Raw genomic sequence first — 6,313 nt, 5'->3', positions numbered from 1 at the left:
TGGGAGAAATTAACTCCGGGACTGGGGATGGCCTCGTGAACAAAGTACCTGGGCCTGGAAGGATGAGAAAAGCTGTTCTGGAATCAGGAATCAGGCACAGACTCTGCTTTGAAGGACAAGCGCAGCCACTCTTAACTCTCAGCCCCTCCACAAAGCCAAACCCAGGAGGAGGAGAGAGGCCCCTGGGCTGGCTACTCTTAGCCTAACCTTCCTTCTCAGAGCTGTGTGTCCTGGAGCTGACTCCTGTGGCCAGCGTCTCCTGGGCCCCCTTGCCTTCTGGTTTCAGGTGGGGTTTGGCCAAATTGGGGACCCTGGCAGGAGATCAGAGAGGGAGGAGAGTGAGATCAAGATATTTATTTTTATTTTATTTTTTAGTTTTGGGGGGACAGAGTCTCGCTTTGTCACCCAGGCTGGAGTGCAGTGCCATGATCTCAGCTCACTGCAACCTCCACCTCCTGGGTTCAAGTGATTCTCGTGCCTCAGCCTCCCAAGTAGCTGGGACTACAAGCATGTGCTACCACACCCAGCTAATTTTTGTATTTTTACAAAATACAAAGAGACAGGATTTTGCCATATTGGCCAGGCTGGTCTCAAACTCCTGACCTCAGGTGATCCACCCACCTCAGCCTCCCAAAGTGCTGGGATTATAGGTGTGAGCCATCACACCCAGCCTAGATAAAGATATTTATTATGCCCCCTCCCTGCCTGTGACTTTGGCAGTAACTATATTCCTCCCCCAAAAGCCATGGCTCCTGTTGGGTGGTTTGTACCCATGGGTACAGCTCTGGCCAGGTTCCTTAACAAGGCTCCCTCCCCTGCTCCTTCAGGCCCAGGGGTAATGATTCCATTCCACCATTGCGAGTCCCAGGTGCTCCGCCATTCCTGCCCACACCTCTGTGAATGGTCTCTTCATTAAATCCTCTTCTGGCAAACACTGAGTGTTTGAGTGTGCTGCTGTTTCCTGCTGAGACCCCTAAGATAAAAACTGAACCTTAGAAAGCTGGGCCCTGGGCAGATAACTTAGGGAGACTTTCTTTCTAAATACCCCCCACAGCTGGGTGTGGTGGCTCACACCTCTAATTCCAGGTGTGAGGGAGGCTGAGGCAGGAATATTGCTTGGGTCCAGGAGTTCAAGGCTACGGTAAGCAATGATCGCACCACTGCATGATGCCCTATTGCCTGGGCAACAAAGTGAGACCCTGTCTCCAAAAACATACATAAATAAATCCCCACCGGCTGGGCTCCGTGGCTCACGCCTGTAATCCCAGCACTTTGGGAGGCCAAGGCACGTGGATCACCTGAGGTCAGGAGTTCAAGACCAGCCTGGCCATCATGGTGAAACCCGGTTTCTACTAAAAATACAAAAACTAGGCCGGGCGTGGTGGCTCACACCTGTAATCCCAGCACTTTGGGAGGCCGAGGCGGGCAGATCACGAGGTCAGGAGATCGAGACCATCCTGGCTAACACGGTGAAACCCCGTCTCCACTAAAAATACAAAAATTAGCCGGGCATGGTGGCGGGCACCTGTAGTCCCAGCTACATGGGAGGCTGAGGTAGGAGAATGGCCTGAACCCGGGAGGCGGAGCTTGCAGTGAGCTGAGATTGTGCCACTGCACTCCAGCCTGGGCAGCAGAGTGAGACTCTGTCTCAAATAAATAAATAAATAAATAAACAAACAAATAAATAAATAAAATAAATAAAAATACAAAAACTAGAATCAAGCGTGGTGGCTCACGCCTGTAATCCCAGCACTTTGGAAGGCTGAGGCAGGTGGATCACCTGAGGCCAGGAGTTCGAGACCAGCATGGCCAACCTGGTGAAACCCTGTCTCTACTAAAAATACAAAAATTGGCTGGGTGTAGTGGCTCATGCCAGTAATCCCAGCTACTTGGGAGGCTAAGGCAGGAGAACTGCTCGAACCTGGGAGGTGGAGGTTGCAGTGAGCCAAGATTGTGCCACTGTGCTCCAGCCTGGGCAACAAGAGCAAAACTCTGTCTCAAAAAAAAAAAAAAAAAAAAAAACACACCAAAAACCAGAATCAGAAAAGTTGTGAACAAATTTCATCTCGAGTGAAGACTTCTGGGTGCCACTCCAGGCAGGGTCCCCACCCAAGGGGTCCCTCTGTCTTAGGACTGTAGTTTCTGTGGCTGGTAGAATGGGGCCGGCAGGGGACTGTGAGTGAGTGGACATGCGTGTGGGAGGAATGGATGGATGAGCTGGGAAGTGGAGAGGCACCAGAGGGCAGCAGGGGAGGCATGGCCTTGGCAGCTGTCTCTAGCAGACCCCAGAGCAGATCCTATAGGACCCTGGGAAACCAACCTCCCTGAACCTCAGCTCCCTCTCAGCAAAATGGGCAATTAACACCCTCTTCACAGGGTTGTTGTGAAATGCAATCAAATGTGAGGCTCAACATATGAGCCACTGGAAGTGGAGCTGCTCTCCAAGCTGAGAGTAGCACATTCCCCATTACTACTGATGCAGGTGGAGGCCATTCTGCTCACTTTTTTTTTTTTTTTGAGACGGCGTTCTTGCTCTTGTCCCCCAGGCTGGAGTGCAATGGCACGATCTTGGCTCACTGCAATCTCTGCCTCCTGGGTTCTCCTGCCTCAGCCTCCTGAGCCACCTGCCTCCACACCTGGCTAATTTTTGTATTTTTAGTAGAGAAGGGGTTTCTCCATATTGGCCAGGCTGGTCGCGAACTCTTGACCTTCAATCCGCCCTCCTGGGTCTCCCAAAGTGCTGGGATTACAGGCATGAGCCACCACGCCTGGCCTCTGCTCACTTTCTTTGTGCCAAGAGCTCCAGCAACCCATCTAGAGGTGGGAGGAGGGTGGTACAGAGATGCCCTGGCAGGGCCCTCAGACCCACCACTTCTGTTTTTTGTTTTCAGACAGAGTCTTGCTCTTGCCCAGGCTGGAGTGCAGTGGTATGATCAGTGGGACCACAGGTGTGTGCCACCCCACCCGGCTAAATATTTTATTTTTTGTACAGATCGCAGCCAGATAGAGGGGTATCTCACCATGTTGCCCAGGCTGGTCTTGAACTCTTGAACTCAAACGATCCTCCAGCCTTGACCTTCCAAAGTGCTGGGATTACAGGCATGAGCCACCACACCCAGCCTTGACCTACTGCTTCTAGAGAGCCAGGGTATGAATCCAAGCTTTGGAGCGCTTACTTGCTGTGTGACCTTAGGAAAGTCACTCCACTTCATGGAAATTGTTTTCTTCTCTGTAAAATTAGATAACACAGCCAGGCGCGGTGGCTCACTCCTGTAATCCCAGCACTTTGGGAGGCCGAGGTGGGTGGATCACCTGAGGTCGGGAGTTCAAGACCAGCCTGACCAACATGGAGAAACCCCGTCTCTACTAAAAATATAAAATTAGCTGGGCATGGTGGTGCATGCCTGTAATCCCACCTACTCGGGAGGCTGAGGCAGGAGAATCGCTTGAACCCAGGAGGCGGAGGTTGCAGTGAGCCGAGATCGTGCCATTGCACTCCAGCCTGGGAAACAAGAGCGAAATTCTGTCTCAAAACAAAACAAAAACAAGAAATAATTAACTATTATTTTTGAAACTCCCCTTTCTCCTGCTTCCTCTCTCTGAAGCTGCAACCAGGGGCTGGCTGACTACAGCATGTGTTTTCACTCGCTCATTCATTCACTTCACCATTTGTTAGGCCAGACAATGTGTTAAACCCTAAGAACATGAAGACAGTAAGTCATTAAAGCAAGACCTATATCTGTATGACTTCATGGCTGTGTCCCTTGTCCCTAGGTTTTCAACAAATAGTGGCCAAATGATGTGTTCATGAAGAGTATAGTAATGAATAAGACAAATAGAAGAGAATAAAGAATGAAAAGAAAAAACAAATAGTGGCCAAATTAGTAAATGATGTTAGCTATATTCTTGAGCCCCTACTGCATGCCAGATGCTAAACTAGTCTTTTTTTTTTTTTTTTTTTTTGAGACAGAGTCTCAGTCTGTCACCCAGGCTGGAGTGCAGTGGCGCAATTTTGGCTCGCTGCAACCTCCACCTCCCGGATTCAAGCAATTCTCCTGCCTCAGCCTCCTGATTAGCTGGGATTACAGGCACCCACCACCATGCCTGGCTAATTTTTGTATTTTTAGTAGAGAGGAGATTTCGCCATGTTGGCCAGGCTGGTCTCAGACTCCTGACCTCAGGTGATCTGCCCGCTTGGGCCTCCCAAAGTGCTGGGATTACAGGCCGGAGCCACTGCACCTGGGCTAGAAGGCATTTTATCTGCTTTAATGCAATAAATCTTCAGAACAGCCCTATAACATGGGGCCTGTAATAAAGCCCATTTACTGATGAGAAAACTGAGGCTTGGAGAGGTTATGCAACTTAGTTGACCAAAGTCACACAGAGAGGAAATGGTGGCACCCAAGATTCAATACACTGCCTCCACGAATAAATGATGTGTTATCCACATCATTGTCATTAACCTTGACTTTCAGAGACTTATAGTCTAGTGGGAATCTGGCAGCCTTTCCATCCTCAGACTTAGCCCCAAGGGGCCCAGGCATGGCCACAGACTTGTTTTGTGTCTCCGGGCAAATTACTTAACCTCTCTGGTTCTGCTTCCTTTTTTTTTTTTTTTTTTTTTTTGAGACCAAGTCTTGCTCTGTCACCCAGGCTGGAGTGCAGTGGTGCCATCTCAGCTCACTGCAAGCTCCGCCTCTCAGGTTCATGCCATTCTCCTGCCTCAGCCTCTAGAGTAGCTGGGACTACAGGCGCCCACCACCACGCCCAGCTAATTTTTTGTATTTTTAGTAGAGATGGGGTTTCACCGTGTTAGCCAGGATGGTCTCGATCTCCTCACCTCGTGATCTGCCCACCTTGGCCCCCCAAAGTGCTGGGATTACAGACGTGAGCCACAGCGCCCGGCCACTTCTTTTTTTCTTTTTTTGAAACAAAGTCTCACTCTGTCACCCAGGCTGGAGTGCAGTGGCTGGATCTCAGCTCACTGCAACCTCCGCCTCCCGAGTTCAAGCAATTCTCCTGCCTTAGCCTCCTGAGTAGCTAGGATTACAGGCACTTGCCACCACGCCAGGCTAATTTTTGTATTTTTAGTAGAGACGGAGTTCCACTATGTTGGCCGGGCTAGTCTCAAACTCCTGACCTCAGGTGATCCACCCGCCTCGGCCTCCCAAAGTGCTGGGATTACAGGCGTGAGCCGCCGCGCCTGGCCCCCTGATTCTGCTTCTAGGAAATGAGATTGGGTGGGCGTTAAATGAGAAAATGTGCAGGAAATGCCCAGCCCTTTGCCCAGTATACAAGAGACACTTGATAAGTGTTCTTCTCTTTATTTCCTTCTTTCTCCCTGCCCTCTGGGACCGCTGTCTGGGAGCCATTGGGGCCTACCCGGTGCTGACCACCAGCCACCGCTTCAGAGGAAGCTGTGTTCAGGGTCGTCCCTCCCCAGGTCGGGCAATGCCGAGCACTGCCTCCAGGGGGCGCCGCCACGCCGACCCCGCGCCCCGGGGGTTGTCTTTTCCGCCGCAGCCGCGCGGAGCCGCGCGGGGCCGCCCGGGCCCTGAGTTTTCAGGACGGATGGCGCGCCGACAGTGGGGAGGTCGGCGTCCCAGCTGAATCAAGGACGTCCTTTAGCACCGCAGTGATAATGAACACACAACAATAATAGCCGCAGATCCACCCATAGCGAGCTGCTGGAGTTTAAAGGGCGCATGCGCGTGCTGGGAGGCTGTGGGACTCAGGGAAGGAGCCAGGCCTTAGACTCTGAGCTGGGTTCGAATCCAGAGCAGAGCAGTCTCTCACGTTTCCCCGCTCTGTACCCTTAGGCTTCTCTGAGCTTCTGCTTCCTTTTTTTTTTTTGAGACGACGGAGTCTCGCTGTGTCGCCCAGGCTGGAGTGCAGTGGCGCGATCTCGGGTCACTGCAAGTTCCGCCTTCCAGGTTCACGCCATTCTCCTGCCTCAGCCTCCCGAGTAGCGGGGACTACAGGCGCCCGCCACCACGCCTGGCTAATTTTTAAATATGTTTTTAGTAGAGACGGGGTTTCACTGTGTTAGCCAGGATGGTCTCGATCGATCTCCCGATCTTGTGATCCACCCGCCTCGGCCGCCCAAAGTGCTGGGATTACAGGCGTGAGCCACTGCGCCCAGCCTCCTTTGTTTTCAAATGGGAAATGTATTATAGTTCTTGAGAGGAATAAATGAGCAACTTAGGAGAAGTGCATGTACCGTAATTCCCTCTGTCCTGTGAGGGAGCTCTGATTGAATTCCTTTGTGGAATGAGAACGCTGGGGACCCTTTCCCAGGCTCGCGGGCCTCCAT

This window comes from Pan paniscus, chromosome 1 (assembly GCF_029289425.2).
Source record: "Pan paniscus chromosome 1, NHGRI_mPanPan1-v2.0_pri, whole genome shotgun sequence".
Lineage (NCBI taxonomy): Eukaryota > Metazoa > Chordata > Mammalia > Primates > Hominidae > Pan > Pan paniscus.
The sequence above is the reverse complement of the archived record's forward strand: the minus strand, read 5'-3'. Positions refer to the sequence as shown.